General features: G+C 41.7%; 1 pseudogene; it reads left to right on the top strand.

Moving 5' to 3' along the window:
* Nucleotides 1–1,231: 1,231 nt before the first annotated feature.
* Nucleotides 1,232–16,936, top strand: LOC109473351 (annotated as a pseudogene).
* Nucleotides 16,937–22,277: the final 5,341 nt, after the last annotated feature.

Raw genomic sequence — 22,277 nt, 5'->3', positions numbered from 1 at the left:
TAAAGTGGTTTGACCAAAAAAAATCTCCCCTCGAGCTCGAGGTTTCACCTCCTGCCGCGCTTCTCTCAATCTCGCAGAAGCCAATCGCGGAGAATATGATTAATATGCACCGCGGAAATAACGATACACATCGTACGCACGGCGAGATGTAATTGCGATCGATTACTGCCGATTAATATGTCGCGGGCTCACGGGCAAATTCGGTTTGGTGTAGCCTGGCACGGCCGCCTTTTGTCAACACGCTGTCGGCCTGTCACTGCGACATGTAAAGATTTTCATGACCTTTTTTCTGCGAGCCATCCTTTTTTCCAGTAGCTGCTGTCAATGGATGTGCTGTGGAGACGAAGGACAATAGCACTGTTTTTGAAGTAATCGTATGCATCAGGCTTGTAGGAGCAGAGTGACAACCAAGAGTACAAGTCTATGTTTACGCCTATGAACAATACGAGGCGATTTTGACCCACTATTTTTAGCGCATCTCCTTACAATGTCGTGCTCTTAGGAGGACTTTGAATGTCTTGAAAGGCACGATCCCACTTCGAGGGGGTACCAAACTTGTTACAAAACACGGCCCAAACACTGATACTTTCCGCTCGGGTAACACGGGGTCCCCGTGGGGTTGGCAAAACTCCGCTCCCGTTACACCCACTCTGTGTCCCACCGCCTCCCCGCACACAACTCACAGTACAATAAACAGTGGTGTACATTAGTGCAGAACAATGGCGGTACAAGCGGATCGGTTTTGGTCTTCGGTGTGCTTACTGTGTCATACAAGACACAGCCGCCTCCAGGAGTCACCCATTAAAGCAGAAGGGCGTACAGTCCATCTAGTACTACAAGATAAACAAGCCGGAGGTATTTATGCTACAAATACGCATACAAGGAGGAAAACTCCAGGGTATGACTTTACGGTATCTGTTTGTGTATTGTCTACGGTTTGTAAAGCGGTGGGGCGACATTCACCTGTGCCCCGGTGTCGGATATCCCCTCCCCAGCGCGACCAGGTTCCGTGTCAGTCCCCCGAAGATAATCCCGGGGGAGTTCGATCGCCCGCCGATTAAAAGCGAAGGGTCCGGCGGGGTCAGCTACAATCCTGTTTTTCTTTGGGATTCGGTCGGCAACACGATCTTCCACGGGACAGTGAATGAAGCGGATTGGGAAAGCGAGGATTAGAAATCAATTGTCGACCTGACCTTTGTGTGCTTACAGAATGTAGGGACCGCGCTGAGCCATGTTTATAAACAGATTGGCCAGGCTGCGTCAGCCGCTGAAAGAACTGTTGCTATTCGGCTGTAACCACGCCCTCCCCCAACAAGAACTTATGTTCGTGGATACAGCCACTGTCTACACGACACTCCGGGTGCTCCGTTACTGTCTTCAGTTGTTATGTCAGAGCGCTCCCGCCATCTCCCTAGCGTCTTTGAAGGATTACCCATGTTCAGCATGGAAATCCAATCTGTCCCAGAAAAGAAACCCCTCACAGATCCATGTTTTTGCGTGTTGTCCCCCATCCACACAGTGATTACATGTCAATCCTACTTTCTTTATGTGATAAATAACTTCATCCTATCAAGGCATGGTTGCTTAATATAGGCTCCATATGTGACACATTTTCTACAAAGAAGTGTGGTGCAATAAAGATAATTGATTTGTGGACCTTGCTCGCCTGGATAATGGACGTGACAACAGTGGACTTAACCCGCTGACCCGAGTTAACGAGGACCGTACACAGGTGACATACCTGGGACGCACCAGACACCTGCACCTCGTGATGGGTGGCTTACCACCTACATCATGTACTTATGACAACTTCCTCGGTGTATACTTCTGTTCTGAACTGCACTGAGAGTGATACAAGACGCACTGTTTTAACTTGAGTGCCGTCGCCATGTCTTGTAATAAATGTTGGAATAGAAAAAGTGTTTTTAATACAAGAATTTCGGAAACATAAAAAGATACTAGTAGCAGTATCGAAGATGTTAAAGTTGCGGAAAAAACTTTTTCCGCTTAATGAGAAACTGACAAGCATGTGAATAGTTGAAATGTTGGTCGTTTTATTGTGAAAATATCGATAACTAAATGCTTGATGTGTTCGATACACTTTCGTAAAAATACATGCAAGGAATTTGCATGCAAAAGTGCTTTCTTGATTACTTATTTTACTTACTTTCCTGGTCCCTTGGGAAAGAAGGTGCCCCACCGCGTCCCCCTAGACTTCAAGGGGTGGGTGGTCATGGGAAAGGGACGGGGCAGCCTTAATGTGGTATATGACCTGGTGTTACGATTCTTGTCAACTCGCATATTCTATTGCCGTTCACAAGGTGCGATCCTTTTAAAAACTACAGGGCGGAAGAAATAAATAAAAGAGCAGCTTCTGCTTACATCTTCAGGAGGTGGCGTGTCGTTTGAGGTCTCCTAGAGTTACGACTAGTTACACAGTTACAGTTTCAGTCACATTCTGTTCAGTTTCAAAAGAGCGCAACGGAGTCGTGCGGCACGGGACCGAGAGGCGGCAGGGGTCGCGGCGAGACCCTTGAAATTAAATCGGGCCGAACCGTTGGGCAAGGTACAGGTTAAGTCGCCCGCTTCCGTTTTACAAAGCGGCGGCCATGCGCCATTGCATGTCTCTGTAAACTCACGCGGATTTTTGGACTTGCAAACAAAACACGATCCTGGTGGGAGTAAGCAGAATGTGTGCAGGCCACGACAAGATCAACAATGGGGGTAAAACAGCGGTGTACCATAGGCTTATAGATACTTCAGTATGTTTTGGGGGACTTGTAATATCTTGTAATAATCCTGGGCTACGCTAGAAATCTGACTAATCCACACAGTAAGGCAAAATTTTCAAACCAAGTCAGAACATCTTTTTCATCGTTTTATATATCCCTGAAATGTCGATAAATATAAACTTGTTGCACAAGAATTTTAATTACATAGCGCAAATTATGCAAATAACGTGATGCTATATACGACGCATTGCAACTATCAAGATTTACATGTGTGAGGTTAGAACCTTAACACTTTTGGGGGCACGGGAGAAATAGCGAAACATTTCCTATCTTGTTAACTCGATCGGACAGTTCTTCGACTTCTTCGTCAGAAAGTGACAATAGCTTGAGGCAGTGGAAGCCATGATATATGTATGAATAACTACTCTGTACAAAACTCACACCCAGTATTTAAAAACAAAAACAGAAGGCTTTGAAGAGGCTTTGAAGTGAAGAAAGTGTCCCAAATTATGCCCCGCGATCTCTCCTGCGGCTATTGTTGGCTTATTCAATATAAGTGGTATTCCAGATGAACGCACCAACGCACAATGTTGCAATGATACATTCTCGCATACTTTGGGACCTTCGCTACATCCTGCAGACATCTAAATTAGGTGCGCACTTGTCGGCCTGATCACCGCCATCCTTCCAGCCCTCGGGGTGAATTCTTCCCGCTGCCGTTTGCTATCTGTTATATACAGCGTGTACTCCTGAATGATCATGCAAAGAAAAGATTGCCGTACTTTGCTAGATTTGTTTGAAACTCTAAGACTATTTTTTCACCAAGTGCTAAGGCCGAATGTGAGTTTTTCTACGTTGAAATAAAGGCACAACAACAACGTTGAAGAATGGAACCTTTTTTTCGGTGACATAAATATAATTTTCATTGAAAGTTATGAATTCGTTATGTATCCAGTCTCTGGACCTCTTCTCTAAAAAAGAACAACTTTGCGATCCTTATCGAGTACTTCGGCAGCCATCTTCTTTTTGTCTCCTATTTACAAAAGGCGGCAGAAGTTTTATATCCGTCATCATTGACATTAGCAGCAATGGTTTGAACACCGCCACGAATCCCTGTTTCCCACAAATCACTGACATATTTCTCTGGCGACCCAGCCAGATAGTAATCTGGAAAGCATCCGAGACATGATGGTCGCGTTCCGCGCTTCCATGGCGTTGTGGCGGGCCGTGAAAGTAGAGCCTCCCCAGGGCACGGGCACCAGGATGCGAGCTCACAAGGAACTCCTGTCTGATCTGTGTCTCACCGCTAAGTCCGTAATTATTGCTGATGAGGTGAGGGTATACGTTACAAATTGGAATTTCTTGCAAACACCATAACTCCGCTATCGTTTCATAATCTGGCGCGGGAACCCTGGAGTTGATTACGGAGTGCAAGGCAGCTGAGCCGGGCTTTGGCTCGGTGGTATGTTTGTTTACTTTAGTTTCACGCCCCTAATTTTGGAAAACAAACGTGCACGGGGTACAAATTAATGTACGGAGAGGTATTTAAAAGATCATTAATCTGTTCTTGACGAGTCTTGACTTGCTCCAGACACCGCTACTGTACACCCTAATTACCATCTACTGTATAAGCAACAAGAACTTTTCCATCTTAGTAGTTCTCCACATACGGAGTGGAAATAAAAAGTTCAATTTTGAACCGTGAATGTAGTCTTACAAGCACACTCAGCCTCACATCCTTATTTTCCTACCCGTGACATCTTCTACCCTCCCCTGTCTATCTGATGGACACAACAACACTAACACACCACACATACATATGACCTTTGGCCTTTCCATTATTTGTAAGTACTTCACTTATATGCCATCAGTCTCGATTCTCAACAAAGAGGGTCCACTTCATACAACAAACATCACAATCTTCACGTCTCCACAAGGCCAACTGACATATCGTATTACCATTACCTCAAGGTGAATAAAACAAGGATGAAATCATGATGTCGTCCCAGGGGTCATTGCTGTCTGCCCTGGTGCATCAGATGAGTAGCTTTAGCCGGAAACTATTGTGGTGCGTCCTGTTATGTATCAGTGTAAACAACAGTGTCGATCGGACCCGATCGGACCTGTGGAGTGGATTAAGGCCCCAAAGCGGGTGATATCCTGCCCGGAATTTTCCCCACATCCGTAAGCACACCACCCCCTTACACGTCCGAAATGAGCTGGGTGAACACGTAGTTACAAGTCCCAGGCCAGCTACTCTAACCTACACCCCCTCCCCACTTCCGAACGCTTCTAGTCGCCAGTTTAAGTGGAGGGGGTTGCAAATGAAACCTAGGGGAATGTTTAATAATGATGAAGCGTGCAAGGTACGCAGTAAATGCAGTGCATGGTAGTATATTAGCCCCCACCCCTTGTGACGGACAGAAACAACTGCATGCCGCGTGCAATATGGCTCCAATCACGCGTCCAAAAGCAACAAATTTGCGGCAATGTCAGACATCTACCGGTGGGCAAAGTGCATTCCTCGGACTTCTCCCCAAACTGTTGACAGTTCCGTCAAACTTTTCTTTCCGCCACTGGAAAGTCAAGTTTATGTAGGGCGCTGGCGCGGAACAGGTTTACCAGTGTGGACATTAAACAGAAGGGTTCAGTAGTAAATATCTGTGGGGTGTAAGGCGCTTGTCAAGATGTGGGGTCGGGTAAAACAGAAGGGCGCTTACAACCTCGCTAAGTAAACCATCGTGCGGAACAACGAAAGATGGTTGTCAGTGGCCCTTGCTGCTTAGAAAGGTCCGGGCTAGGGGTTCACAAACAAGGCTTCTGCACTGCAAATGGATTCGACTGGTTTTAATCGACGAGGCGTCCTTGAAATTTTTGTCGGAGGTTTAGCGCACCGACTTTTGGACCTGTCACCCAGACTTGACACGATTTGTTGGATCTGACAAGCGGAAAAACGATTTGATGGACGAGCGTTGCTGACAGCAGGTCTCCTCCGGATCGCTCGGAATGCGAGAGGTGCTACCGATTTGTTCACCTTGTTGTTTCAACTCCTACTAAACTCCAAGGCCTGGCAAGGTCTAGGCCATCTCTTCCGGCAAGTGGACCTTCAATCTGCGTGTTGTTTGCGTCTATCTGTTTCGACTTTTTAACGAGACTTAACAAGGCAAATATACCACACAGTACAGGAGTCAAGGCTCGCAGCAGTGGGCCCGCGTCACGGACGAGGTTTAAAACCGTTCCAACTCCTGGTACGTGTTAGGCACTGGCGTCGGCTGTCTGCGGTCGCCCCGTGCCATATGGACTACATGTGTTTATAGTCAGTGATACCCAAACGCAGCCAACCCTTGGCCGCATGACGATAACTCACTGTCTCAATGACCTAGTCACGAAATGCTCCTACTTACACAATAAAAGACCAAGATTATATTTAACGATGGACATTTTGCCGCGGTAATGCGATTTTGTATTTGAGGATTTTCTGGCAAAACAGACTGTACACTCCACGCTGCTATGTGTATTTTCAACCGTCTAGCACTAAAACTGATACGTGATAGGGACCAACTCCATCATTTTTGCAGGTGACCCGAAAAATATTCTGATGCAGAATCATTTACAGTGACACTAGGATCTAGTTATTGGATGACAAGATGAAAAGCGGTATTTATATAGAATTTTAGGACCCAGTTTTACGTGTACTCCAGAACTTTTTATTGAAATATTATTACCATCCTCTTCTCATCAGAGGCGGATCATTCCAAAATGTATGGAGGTGGGGTTGCTATTGAACGCACGATTGGATGAGAGGGACAATTTCCTTGTCAGTATTTCATTCAATTGTTTGAAAATCAGGATACTAGTGATCACTAGTATATATGTGGTCGTCATTATGTAATAACTCCATTGACCAAACGATTCTGGCCGTGGGCCGGCTCCATCCTGCCTTGCGTTTTACAGATGGTTTCGCCCTCCCGACGGCTTGACCTGGCGTAGGTGTGTGATGACCCTAAAACACACGCTGACGTTTTAAAAATATTATAATATTATCCCAATATTAATATCGGAAAATGTACAAAAATAACAATAACGTGTTGGCCTAGTGATATATTTGCTTCAACCTTAGACATTTTCATATGTTAGACTGTTTAAAAAATTTACAAGTACCCGCCCCCTTCTCTCGACAGCCACCGCGCAACAACAAAGTTTACTTTTTGCCCTTTCGTCTAAACTTATCTTTGAAACTTAACTTTGTCAGCAGACACGCGAGGAGCCATTCAAGGATGTCTTACATGGCAATTTCTGAATGCATTACGTATAATCTGTGTATTTACACGTCCCACTCGAAGTCAAAACCTCCGCTAAAAGGGAGCACCTGTCGGATCGCGAGATTTCAGGCGTCAAACCTCCCCCTCTTTTAACTGATGTCGACTAAAATAACAGTTCCAAAGACCCTCTAATGCGCTGTAATAACAGAGGATTCGCCAAACAGAATTAGTGAAAATCGCATTAGCACGAATTACCGGCGTGCCGGTTAAGTTGATCGGCTTACCCGGCTGTAAGCACCCGTGTCTATCCCAGAGTCAAGCACCGCTGCGAACATTTGGATCGAACCATTTATAGATTGGCTCCAGGGAAAAGATGATAAAAAATGGCCCATGGCCTATGGTAGCGAAGCCGAACGTCTTACCGCACATCTTTGGTGATTCAGGAAAGACTTTTGAAGACATAAAAAGGATTCTAAAGGAATGGTAATTATACCGTACATTTGCACACCTGTTTGTGCAAAGGTCTTTCTCCCCGTATAGTTCATAATCACTGTTGTACGCAAATCTTCACACCTAACGTTATATCTTTTATGACGACAAAGAAAAGTGTATAGAACCACAAGACACATTTTACAATACTCATGCCTAGATTGGGAATGTCTGGATTCATTTTATCAGGCAGAGGAATATTGTAAAGCTATCCGTTATATTAGGCCCGAAAAAACGGCCACCATGGGACACCATTGCGTCGGTTCCGGACAGAGTGGCTGCCATCTATCACAATCCACTGCCATTCCAAACCCCGCGATTTTCTGTGTAACCCAAATTGTTAAAAGCCATTACGACATTACAGCGGTCGGTGTTTCTTTGTGTCCCTGTCGTTTCCACACAACATCCCAATTTTACGTGCAATATCGTCTACATTGCATAAAACCCCGGCAAAGATGGGCTCTCCTTGATAACGTCTAAGTCATTTAATGCTTCCCCGTGAAATCTAAAAAGGTTGGCGCGTGGGACAAACTGATAAATAGAACTGAAGAGAGATGGTGACTCACAACGCTCCCACTCTCCACGATCATCGACATTACAGTGCGTAATACCCTAATGTTTCGTTTAATAGAATTTTCCCGTCCCGATACATTCGCTCATGATTACCATTCCAGAATTATCGATTTTCTGGCCGGAAATAAATCGCCGGCTGACCGGGCCCAGCGGGGTAGACTCTCATCCGATGGCATGGCCATTTGCTCCGCACGGGAAGACCCTTAGCGGTAAATAGTACCAGCGGACAGACCGCACACACCTAATGCATCAATACAAATTTAATGGACAATGGACTGCGCAGTCCATACGGGGAGACATCGGGGTGCAATTCCCCCGCAAATTAATTGCTTCACAAAGTAAACGCGCTTTTTCATTAAAGGGAGAAAAATTGAGACTTCAATTTCACGCATCCAGCCCCAAGGTTTAAAGCCATGTCTGGCGTGGTCTCATCTCAAACCCAATTTCCACCGGACCTGGTTGACACGGGCCTGTAAATATCCATCAAAAGCCGATGTGACCTTTAGAACCGAGCGATGCAGGGGAAGAGGGCTCCGGGGGAGAAATAGGACATGATCTATGTTCAATCTGCAAAATTTCGATTTTTGGGTACGTCAAATGGGACGTCAATGTTAAACAGGACTTCACAGGAGCTGCCAAAGACACTACTTCTCCGTGTACTACATTACAAGAAGGCGTTGCCAGACTGGTCAGCTCTATATAATTCAAAACATCTTTATTAAACTCGAAGTGGACAGATAATGAGAAAAAGTAAGCCACTAAGCCCTAATTGCTCAACGTATATATCTGCAGAAACTCAAGAATTATGTTAACATCATCACTTTCATTGTATTATGATACCCCAATAGTGGTCAGCGTTTCTATTCTAAAACGTTATTGGACGAGTGGCGTGCAGTTGAATGCGTTTCAGCACCAAGGAAAGGGCTGGTAAACTCTTTTGTTTGAAACAGCCCTCGGCTAGTGCACTACTCACGGAGTGAAGTGTGGACTTTTAATCTGATGCTATTTTCTGGTAATGTGCTTAACACACACATGTACGTATACGCACGGACATACACACGCACAAATGCGCGCCTAAAGTTTAATATATTTCCCAGAATGCCACACCGTGGCCAGCAGCGGAAGTGCGTGTGTGTCGTCCACTAGTATCTGATTATTTGGACAAATTTTGCAGCATCCCCCATGTACTGCTTACATCGTCTGGGGAAGAAACAATATCTAGCACTACAAAGTCTGACCGGATGGTGAGTAATACTGACACGATATCATTTCCAAAAATGTGTGTTTTGCAGGGACGAACGCACTCACATATGATATTATAAACATATGCGACAGACAGACACGACACATTTCAAACCAAAAGTTGTACGGCAAACAACGTATGATAAGTAGACAGACATATGGCTTCTAGATTAAGCTTTAGAGAGAATATATCATACGAAGGAGTGGATACCTACCAAAATGACGGTTTGAAGCTACCGTGATGCTGTTGTTGTTGTTGTTACAGTTGATGCCAGGTCTCCTCAAGAAAACGAAAGTTCGCGCGTGGTTGTGGACCATACCAAGTCAGCAGCCAGGTGGGTGGTTAAGCCTCATCAGCATAAAAATGCGTCAAAGTTTGATATTTATGAGTTATATGTTCAATTGGATTGGTATTTCATAAATGCTTTGTACATGCATTTGATACATCTTACATCCAGATGACCAACAAAGATTGCAGTGTAATAAAATATTCCAGATCTTTGTAACTTTCCCCATGTTGGGTTACAGTGTAATGTGACATGCTGTTTTTGTAATCCACTCACCCACCACCCCAACACGATCGTTGCGTATTCAAATTATAATTATCATGATCATTTGGTGATCCTTTGGAGGTAAGTTTCTGCGAGTTTGGATTCAAATAACTGCTGGCTGGAACAACACTTTGCCTACAAATTCAAATGGCAGTGTTGTATCGACATTTAGATTTGAACTTTAGAGTGGAAGTACCTGTCACATCATACATGAAGTTTCATTCAGCAAATAAGAAAAACTGTGTGTACTTTTCCTTTAAAGATGGGCTATGCAAACTTTTGTCGCCATTATGACAAAATGTACTGTACTGAAACACATATAACAGGAGTAAATCATGTTGTCTGGTTTATATTACAAATAAATTGTAAAGGTGTAATTGAGAGTACCAATCATTTCCTTTAATTTGCCAGGTCATACTGAAACTCTGGAAACTATAATTAGAAGACCTTTGCAACTATGGGTGAAGTTAGGTGGATCCCTGACATAGCCACTGTGAGCTTGTCTTACTGACTCAACAAGTGTCTGAAATGAAGAATTCCTCTGCTGTTACAGCCAAATTACAAGTCAATTTGCAATTTGTCGTTTTGTTGTACCTGTGTCGCTTCACATAGGTGCACAGCTGTATCACACTGCTCCCATGCTGTGATAATGAATGTGATCCTTTGTAAAGCAAGTAGGTCTTTGTTCCATTCTAGGCTGGTGCTTCAGGGCAGGTTGTCAAATTGTTATCAAAGCATTCTTGTGTCAGGTGAGTTGGAATGAGTGATGAACACTGTTGTACTGTAACACTCTTTTTCTTCTGTGTCCGGATAAAGTTGCTTATAATATCATGTGCCATTCTGTACCCTTTCTACTGAATGCACAAAGGGTAGTTTGGCAAAATTCTCCATGTCAATGCTACATTTTAGAAGTAAGATAAATTCTGCCATTTCTTTTTACAAAATGTCACAAATTCTTTGTATGTTTTCTTTTTATGTTTTCCGTTTTTTTTGCTAGTATGGACTGCTTTCTACAATAGAGATAGATCATGTCACTCCAAATGAATCCAAGGTTGTCATTTGTGTAATCTGATAGAAAATGGATAGTTGAAAGAAACTTGATAGGCCAGGTGATCCTACAGCTGCATTCTTCAAGAACAGTTCAACAGATACATGATTGTGACTTAAGGTGAAGTTGGTGTAAATAAATACTACCGATCTCCTGTAATGAAAGGTGCCAAAAGGGACTGTCTTTTTAAACAAAGGGAGTTATGCTTTGATAAGCTGTTGGTGTGGCCGGCCTATAATGCCTTAAGCACAATGTGACAGGTTGTTACGATGATTAATGTATGTTAGGGCAGAGGTGATACCCAAATGAATGCTTGCTTGGATTAGTCAGAAACTTGTCCCTGTCTGTCCCCAATCACTAGACACAGGAAATATGATGTCCTTTTGCACGTTTTTGCGTGGATGTCCAAATGTGTTTTACCTTGAGAAAAGTTTGGGGAGATATCTGGGTAATGTTTGAAACAATAGCTTATAGGCAAGTTTGGCTATAATGAAATACAATCTTACAGAAATCCTTCCAACAAATAACAATCTCAGCATATCACCCTCTAGCATAGATAAAGAAAGAAAGGGAAAAGTGACATTACAAAAGTGCTGAAACAATGCAACTGTGCTCCTATCAATCTGAAGGAACAAGAAGGGAAGAACCATTGTTCACACATGGATGTAAGACCCAGGGCAATCCCTGCGACAAGAAAAGCTTTAGATATTTGTCAGTCATTCTCTGAAATGTCAGCTCTGAGTAGGAGTATGCCAGCAGTGTCTGAAACCAATCAGGTCCTTATGTTCAGGGTATGTTGTGGTGTGTGGCATTTTACCAATTATATGCTTCAATTCTGAAACCTGTATTCCCTTTTAAATTCAGTTTTCTCCAAATCTTTGAGAATAGTTTTTGAGCCATTCATGCACCTTCAACTACTTGATTATTGATAAAAACATAGTAATATTTAGCAATCAACATGGCTACAGTTGAAAATGACCCTCGCTCTCTTTGTTTAATAGTCTAGAACATGTTAAGATGTTCTATAGGGTAAAAGTTACCACAAGAGAGTCAATTAGATCGTGTAAAGCTTGCATCATGGCCTTTTATTCTCTGCCAAGGCTGAGGTTGACAGGGTCATGAACAGTTTAGCAAGCCAGAGGAAACCAGTGGCGCCCCCTTTGTTTCTACACAATCAGGCGCAGCCTTTGAAAGTTTTTGGGGCTTCTGATGTTAATTGTTACCACCAGGCTGTCTGTCTACAGACAATCAGGGTTTGAACTGGATTAAAGAAGCCATAAATCATTGGTAATGTTAGAGTTGACGTGCCAGTGACAGAGGCCTTGTCCTCATTGATGGAGTAACAAAACGGACAAGCCACCTTTCATCCTACTCTTCTTGTAACAATGCTGTAAAAGCTATGCCCCCTTCAAACTACCAAAAATTGGATTTTGAATTGCTTGTAGCCTCAGTTGGTCCGTCAATTCTTTAATTTAAACTGAATTCATATACATTATATATTGAAAGGTCAATATTACAAGCACTCTAACAGTGTACTAAGAAAATGTAGTAATATTTTCAAATCTTTTTCAGTTATTTTGTATTTTGATAGCACCAAACATTTTACGATGGTGAACTCAACACACGAGTCAACTTTCCCTCCCCTCTGCTAAGTTATGTATTGACTTTATGAGGAAGTCTTGTCATACACCGTGTAAGACCAGGCCAAACTCTTGATCACCAGTACCGTCTGCCAGCAGTGATTACACACACTGACAGGTTTTATCTCCCTGTTTGATGCCTGTGTTGGACAAGGGTTGCTGATTCCATACATAGGAATTCCCGTTCAATCCCAATCACATTACAAGTCTGAGGGACACCTCTGTTAGCGTGGCTTCTTTATGGGCGCTGCAATTTCCGGGGAGAAAGGGCAGGAAGATCAGGATAATTACGCCGAAAACACCTTTCCCCTCTCCCCATCAGATAGTAACCAAATCACAGCACTACTCTCATTTGCAGGCCTCCTACTTTAACAAGAGGTCCAACACATTCTGTACACTGGTATTTCACATCTAATCCAATACAGTTTGAGAACAGATTAGAAAGGGATCATCCCTAGGGTGGGGCTTTCAGGGCCGAATGTTTCCACCACAAAGGGCACAGAGCAAAACCTCATTTTGTGAAGAAAAATTGGATTACTCATTGTGTATATAGTTGATTGCATTTCATCAAATCCAATTATCTCCACAAATTACAGCCATATTACCTGGGCGCTTGGATCTATACATATGTAGGCATGTATTACTGGACATAATGAAGAGGTCATAATAGGGGACGTTACAGGCACCCAGGGTTCAGGTACATTGGTTTCCCTAATCAGAAAGAAGCAACTGTGGTGAGATGCAGAGTTCGTGGAGCGTATGCTCATTTCACAGACTATTACCAGGAGTCAAAGCAGTTTTGCCCTTAGGCCAAGCCAATTTCATTTGCAGTTTTGTGGTCGTAAGTATCAATTATTTCTTGCGTCAAAATCAATCAAAAGTTTGTGTTGCATTACGAAGGTACAGAATAAACATCTTAAGGGTAAAACTTGCAAATGATTCTATTAGGACGGGCAGTAACATTGATGATAGTGATGGGCAGTCTCATTACCAACAGGTGTTGAAAACTCTGAGATGACCACATCACTTACTCTCTCATGTCTAGTAGTAACTGACTTTGTGTGCGTAAACAACATCCTCGTCAATGTTACTGACTCCTAACACCTATCTGTCCTTTCACAACTTGCAGGTGCAGACCTAAACCACTGTACCTGTTCTTGAAAATTAAGATAACAGCCCAATCAATAGCACAACAGAAGGTTATTCTTTAATAAAGAAATTGTAATGATGTGCATATTTTATGAGATAAGCATGTAATAGAGTAGAATGTTTTTCCTACCGATATCTACATTTTTCTCTATGTTTTCCTTTTCATAGGTTATTTTTAAGTCATCAATATTCCTTCAATTTATTCCACTTCCATCTATCTTATCTATGATGTTGTTCTTGAGAAATGGTGATTTTAATTTTTAAAGGCCCAAATGCTTTTGAAGTATTGCATTACTGCTTGTTTTAGGATACAAAAATCAGGTCCTTGTATAAAAGACTCCACAAAGAACTGTCTACAGGAGCAGTGTAATGTTGATTCCCAGGGTACTTTTTACCCACTTAAACGTCATATGTCAACGTCTATAGACCTACGGATCCAGAACATGCTTTCAAATCAATGCAGTGGCACCTCACCTACTTCCATGTACCTACTAACGATTTCTGCCACAGGATATACAGAAGAGCTGTGGTGAGCCACTTCATCCCTGCCAAACTTCCAGGTGTTGAACAGGGTACTTCAGGAGCCCAGAGGTGCCTTGTGAGGTAATGGGAAAGGTCTCCCGCAATGCCCCCTCTTCCTATCCCCAGTCAATTGGAGACCTTCTTTCCACTCAGGCCTATAATCACTTGGTGACATAGGAGTCTTCTACAATTCATATAAATCAAATAAACCAAGCATCCTATTACCACATGTAATTTTTCTGCACTGGAGCTTATAATTAGTAATGGGTAGAAGATAAGTATTAATCTGCTTTTTGATCAGGATTGATCAATGGTAATATCAGTGTTCTACAGCATGAAATCGTGTCAGACAATCTTGTTCACACGGATCAGGGAACACAGGGAACATGTGAGGGCAACGCAGACACATTACACATGCAGGGCCAGTTCTGGATACTGTGTTTTCAGCAGTCACTCAAAATGTCTCTATTGCTTATGTGTTTCTGTACAATATTCTTAAAGTGGAGACTATTTTATTGTTATCTTGCATAGTACATTTGGAGCAAGTATCAATAGATGTTGCTAAGTACATGAATAGTGACTGCAGCAGAATCAAACTATCAATACAACTCAATATAGGTAATACCCATGTGGCACTGTATAGATTTTGCTAAACCATATGTCACTATGGCTTGTCTGCTTATTGGTAAAGCTACATGCATAATACTCTATTAATAGAAATACATGTATGCAAACTAATGCCATTGTATGATGTCAGCTTTCAGTAGCAGTCATTCATAGTCAAGCAAGACAAATGTTTTGCATGTAGAGCAGTTGTCTATCTGGTAGGCAATTAGCATGATACCTATTCAAAAGAACCGAGTTTACACGTCTGGTAAAGCTATCCCCGCTGAAGAAATGGACTTTCCCGCAGAGCTTATGCCATACTTTAACACAGTGTTAACCATTATTCTGGTTACCCCCTGTGTTATGTAATGAGGCCGCTCTCTTTCATACGCTAACCATGTAAATCAGCCCCCTTGTTCACTGACATCTGTCCCTGGACTAAATGGTAATAGCCATAATAAAAGCCCTGGGTGGGCAAGGGGGAAGCCATAAAAGTGTACACATTTAATGTCTCATTGACTTCACGCCATCAACAAAAGACTCTCATCATCACCGGCCAATTCGCACCTACTTGGTAATCCCTCCCCTTCACTCAATGTTGGGTAATTGAGTGTCTTAGTCAGTCCATAAAAGGCTAGTGGGCCCTTTTGGTGATTTGCCTGTACCCAGCTAATAGTTATGCTAGCTGTGAAATGCAGCACCTAAAACTGTTAATGATGGTGCAATAGGCAAGACTGTAGTTATTTTTTATGTAGATAATGCTTGATAAAGCTTTTGTTGTCTACAAGAGAATTTTCTTTCACAAGTTGCCTCTATGAGATGCAAGAGCTATGATTTAGACACTGTATAATAGCCCCCAAAGAATGCCAGTGCTGAAGAAAGTTGTGTTATCCTTTGGTCTGCTACCATGGCAACAGGAAGTGTTTGCAGAAACATTCACTCCGACCCATTTTGATTTCCAGAGTGACACGGGAGGGGGGCGAGAGGAGGAGGGGTGGGACCTGTCACCCTCTGGACTTTCCACTGTCTGTGGGGGTGATACATGGTGGCTTCTTCATGGGAGATGCCCTGCAGCCCATCATCCCAGCAAGTGTTATCCTGGGATCCTCCAAAAACTATTCATTAGCTGCTAGCTTGCTTTCTTGATCTATGGACTCTAGAAAATAAGTATCTACTCACACAAAAGATCCAGTACCATATTTACCGGCTTGGCATGACATGAGAATGTGCTGAGTTCTGTACTGTTTCCACATGGTCATAACTTTTTATTGTTGACAAATCCTATGCAGAATTGTGACCATAACAGTACATAGACAACAGTTTCATGATAAGAGATAAAATTTTATCATATGTCTGTTTAGTGTTTGAAATTCCCAGTCCTCGTTATTGGTAGTTATGCGAGTGTTTTGTACACAGATGTGGTGCCTGTCAGCACTGACTAGACTTTCGCTGTCCCTATGGAGGGGAAGTTATCATGGTTCTATGGTACAAGCACATGCCATGCATTTTCTTCTCTGGTTTTGTAAATATAGTTGGAGACAGGATACTATTGATACAAGACCAGATCACATGTTTATGTGTTTGTACTTTCCCAAATCTGTACTAATATGTGAGAACCAGAGAAGGAACTGATTATTGATTGTTATTTTTTGTTCAGCTAGTATTGTTTGCACTTATCACAACAGAGACATCCCGTATCTAGATTCAGGATGATCTTTCAGGTTTTGTCTGGCCTTGTCTGTTCTAGGTTTCTGTAACCTTTTTTTCGTTTAATTTAGTAGTTAAATTTCATTTCCAGTGAGTAATTTGTGGTAGAAGAAGATGGTATTCATAACCTAGAAAGAATTACTGCCAGTTTAAATTTGTTCTATTTTTCTACCCTTGTATATTGTCTCTATCATAACATGAGAAAAGAATCAGGAAACAATTAACAGACAATAATTTTGATGGATGGATCTTTTGATTGATTGACTGAAGGAGTTCAAACATTCCTATGCTATTTCATTATGTTCTCATATCAGGCCTACAGACGAGCACAAGAATTGACTTTGTCTACGAAATGTTGCCTTTCTTAATCTGTCATAATTATAGCTGCTAATGGAACGTGCTGAGACAAATGTTTCATGTACTGATGATGTAGAACACAGGTGGGGAGTCTGTTGTTGTCATGTTTATCCTGATAACCCAGTAGGACAGAGTCGTTAGACTGCTCCACCCACTGGGAAGGCAAGCCCCCTACAGGCACAGCTTGGTACCAAAACTGCCACAAACTGCTCTATTAGACAATGTTGTCATGTATCCCAGGTTGATCTCATGTCTGGTGATGATATCCATGTTTGTTTACTTACATCTGAATGTTTTACTGTTTACAGGAGTGCATCAAGTCACTGCTAGACCGGACAGGGCTCCACAAAGCTCATCCTTATATATATATAGACTGCTAAGCTGAAAATTGATCATCACTTCTTGACATAAAGTGAAAGAATATAATTGTCAAAAGAATAGAAAACGAAGTCTACTTCTTGTGCAGTTTTACTTGATACCCTCTATGTGTAGAATTATCCTCTGAACAGTATTGATACCACTGAATGCACAATTTTCTCCTACCAGTTAAACACAACCCTTTGTTATGTGACAGCTTATCTGTGTCTTGTGTTATTCTCCTAATCTCTCTACAGGAGCCCCAAATCCCTACCAGGGTGTATGTTAATAATCTAGCAGTGTGCATCAATTCCCCTTCCAGCTCTCCTGTGGTAAGACTTCCAATTAATTCCTGCTAGGACCTGTGTGTTATGGAAATGAGCAGGCAGGGAGCAGCTTTGATCACACTGGAGAGAGATGATGAGATGACGCAAAGCCTCCAGCATATTCCCTGTACCGGCTAATTAATTGTTGCCACGACTTGTCACTCTATTGTCTTGGAGAAGTCAAACATTCCTAAGGCAATTGATTCAGGACAACTTCTTACAGCAAGTGTCCAAGAGCCGGTCCTTTGATCATACCTGCATGGATAACAAGATGACAAGTGAGCTCCCCATTCTCCTGGTACCATGTAATTATCCAGTGCTGGAAGTTTTTTTTCCTTTATCCTCAGACATGCTGTACATGCTTAGATGATCTGTTTCCTTCCGACAGAGTGAGAGACACTTTGATCAGTAATCTTTAGGATCATAATTAGGGCATCTTTGCAAACCATTCTTTACTTCTGGCAGGAATGGCATTGTTGAGCCTAGGCAACCATGCTAGTTTTTCCAACTTGCTTAACTTACATATGCCAATTATTCATTGGGGGTAACATTATGGACTCTTTGATCACAGAATGAGAGATCACGGAAATGACAGATGCCTTCCTTATACCTTGTAATCAATAAAGCCTCCCTAATCCCCTTTTGGCCATTGTTTCATAAGATGTTGAAGGACAATGACTCTTTGCAGTAAGGTAAGAGATACAAGAGATACTTGAAAGAACTTCTGGAATTCTTACAGCTTGATTGTTCTAACTTCTTGGGAGCTGAAAACTAGATAACCATACTTCATTTAAGATAAGTGAAGAAATAATTAAGTCCAAAGCTATGATAAAAAAATGTTGAAGCCACATAACCCATGTTTGACAATAACTCCATCTAACATTACATATTCCATTTCTGTAAGAGTTCTCTCTAGAGTAAAGTGAAACCTGCCATCACCTATTAACCAAATGAAACTTTGAGATACTCCTTGACAAGTCTGAGAACACATCAGCCACGAGGAGATAGCGTTTTTCAGCCTAAATGGAATGGATTTATTCCATCATTATTATCGCGGTACAAATAATAGCAAGGTATTTACATGGAACCATACAAATTAAGAGACAAATGTCAAGCTATGTATCAGGGCAGTGCAACTGGCAGGCTCTCATTCATATGGTGATTTGTGCCGCGGCAGTTGCAACACTCAGAGGAAATCAGCGCCCCGCCGAGGAGATCCAATCTATGCATTTTCACAAAACAACTGATCAGCGTTAATGAAAGCTCTCCGCTTTGCCTTTTGTAGCTGGGGTCTTCAGTAGAGGTGAGGATGTGATGTATACTGTTGGGAGGAGACACTCTTCGTTCTACCATGTTTGCCCTTGTCCACTTGTAAATATAAAGACCATTTTTACACTCAAGTTTCAGCCCTGGTATTCAGTCTGTGTAGTTCTACCAGCTTAGGTTCTACTGTTGATACTGTTTACATTCTCAATTCATTTCTACCTCCATGCTCAAATCAAGTGTCCACTTCTTTTATGGCTGTGCTTTTGCTACATATGAAAGCATGGGTCTATTATAGCTGTGCCTTACTGTTTCTATTAACCCTTTTATCTCTGAACAATGAATGTTAAAATATTGGCTCATTATCACCTAGGTGTGAAGACGGCCCACACATTATCACCTATGGTAGAAGTGCATCCCACTTCATTATACTGCACTCTGCTACTGTAGTTCAGGACTGTGAAAATTTGCTGATGTCCTTCATAGGCCATGAAGGAAAAAATCATTTCCCAGAATTATATCTTGAAATATTTTACAATGCATAATTGTATTTTATGTTCATTTCAGATATCCATTGGATATCAATTTAGATGGTGTCTATTTAGAAATATCACAATCACCCCTGAAGCATAGATTTGAAGTAACGCTGTGTAATAGCTTTTCCTTTCTTTAATAATAGTTTGGAAAAACACTTCCAAGTGCATTGCTCTTTGAGCCTTCCTGCATGAGGCATTCACCATATTCCTGTATGAACTACATGAACCACACCTGTAATATAGGTTTGGTTACCTTGCATTCTGTAAAAAGACATTAGATATTTCATCCACATAGGCACACAGGCTGACCAACTGATCATACAGCATATGTATGACATCATTAATAAAAACCTCTGGGATTGAGCCTGCCCATGGGAGCACAGGAGAGCAGCTGGGCAGGTCAAGTTTAACCAGCTGGGTAATCCCACATTCATTCAGCATACTTAATTAAAGAACACTTCCTAATTAGAGCTCTGTAACTGGTAAGGAGCACAAGGCTAGTAGAATCTCATCATCTACTGGGATAGAAAATCATTAAATGAACAGCCCTATAAGGAAGGAATAGTCCAAATATATTCTTGGGTGGGCCAGTTGGATTCTCTATTGGCTGAAAAGGGGTATCCTTGTTCTTTAACCTTCCCAGGAAAAATGGAATTATCTTTAATAGTTCATTCTCATTAACATTAAAGAAATATTGGCATTAATGTGCAGAATATTGGAATAGTTTATAATGAGCATTTTTACAAATAAAGATCAAGAAGCAACAAAAGACATTTGAATTACTAAGAAATCATGGATGCTCAGTCTGTTTGCTTCTCCAATTGTGACAGCAAATATTCTGAAGCATGAGCAGGAAACATTGCAACCTTCAAATTCTTTTGATGATCATACCAAATACGGGAGAAAGCTCTGAATTTTATCTTCTGCCTAACATGCTACAGAGTATTTTCCTGGATATTTCCTCTCAAGAGATGGTCGTTCGTCTCTTTGATGTCTTGACCAACATGTAACACATGTCTACTCATTTGTATATCACACAGGGAATTCTTCAACATGTAATCCCGTTGTTTGTTAGTTTACATAACATTTTTCAATCTGAAGTACAGCAACAGAATTCCAACAGAACTGCCTAACTTGCCAGAGCTCACATCATCTGCAGCATACAACATTTTGGATCAATATCTCAGCAGAATTAATCAGTCATCCTCCTATCTTTCATACTTTGTTATGACCAACATGGATTACTAGTATTCTTTTTATCATTATCATGATATCATTCCCTAGCCAATTGTACTTGCAAGAACAAATTCATAAATGATGATCAGCTTGCAGGACTGAGCCAAGTTTAAGTCATGAAAAATATCTTGTGATTTCTTAATCTCTGAACCCATCCATCCATTTCTCCATCCATCCATTCATCCATCTGTCGGTCTATCCATCCGTCCGTCCATCCGTTCCTGCCCTCCCTCTATGACCTTTATTAGTCCTCCCGTCTAACCTTGTTCACAGTTATCTAGTACTTGCACGGACATAGCATAACCGACACCAATTTGCAGTGCTGGACACCAGGCCCTTTGATCTTTCAGCTTTGGTGCTTCAGCAGATTTTTCCACGGCCTTCCGAGACCTGTATAGCGAGATGCTCGCAGGTAGCTTCCTCTTGGAATGATAAGTATTGCCAGGATTATGAACTGATGCCAACATTCACCACACATACTTAATTTGTAGAGCTTTTATAAATTGTGTTAGAACAGGTTAGTACCAATGTTGTTTTTCTACAATTCTCTCTCATTCACAAAAGTTTGGTCCAAAGTTAGTATTATTAATGTCAAAATAAGCAAAAAATGCAATGGCAAGATGAACACTTTACTCAAGTAGGTTGAGTCATACCAACAACTTAAAAATGATACATACTGTTTTCTCTGCTTAGCACTAGCCGCTGGTGTAGTGATTGCCCTACTGTGTGGCCCAAGAGCTAGTGAACTGGAGATGGGCACCACCCTATACACTACCTGGTGTTGCAGGAAGGACTTAAGCTCACTAAGTTTAACCTGTTTACGTATGGTCACCTTTGTAGTGGCTACATAGAGAAGTAGTGGACAGAAACAGCTGCAAACACAGAATTGTCCTGATGTGGACATACAGCACTTCCAGTTCCAACCCTTGTTCAATACAAGAGTCATCCAATTAACAGATACCTGCAATGACAATAACTGTTCCCATTTCCTTAATAAAGTGTACTATGGATATTTACAGGACCCTAAAACACTCTAATACATACACAGTTTTACTGTTAACTATCTGTCCCAACTATAAACACAAAATGAACTCGTAAAGCGTCATTAAGTTAACAGTATTGAGTAATCAGATGGCAGACAACAGTTGGCAGCCCTTTTATCATGATAGAGTCACAAGGTCATTTCTTTGTCATAAGTGTACTGTTCCATAGTTACAGTAGGTACTAAAAATCCTAGTAGTTTTGTCTGCTTTGTTTTTGTTGAAAAGTTCCTTGAAACTCTGTTTTTCAGATACTTTCATTACCTGACATGTACAGAAAGTTGTAACATCTAATGTATTTCAAAACCCTTTGTCTTTAAACTTATACATATTGAACAAATGCATCACATTAACATTGTTCCTTTTGGTCAACTGATGCAAGGATTACATGCAAAGCCAATAGAAGAACAATGCAGACTTGAGGAAGACGAGCAAATGCAAAGCAGCAAGTTTAACTTTATGTATCTGTTCTCTTCCTAATATTAGCAGTGATTTTCCCGCCAAATGTCTAAGCTCTACCATTTTTTGATATAACCAGCCAGGCATGACCTGAACAACCAATAATTTGTGGTTCATACCCTTTGATTGACGGCCAGCCAAGAGGCTTTCAACCAACCCTCGGTTTCAGCTGCAATAAACGC

Source organism: Branchiostoma belcheri, unplaced genomic scaffold (genome assembly GCF_001625305.1).
Source record: "Branchiostoma belcheri isolate BF01 breed outbred unplaced genomic scaffold, Haploidv18h27 scaffold3, whole genome shotgun sequence".
Lineage (NCBI taxonomy): Eukaryota > Metazoa > Chordata > Leptocardii > Amphioxiformes > Branchiostomatidae > Branchiostoma > Branchiostoma belcheri.
This window is presented reverse-complemented; position numbering and strand designations above follow the sequence as displayed.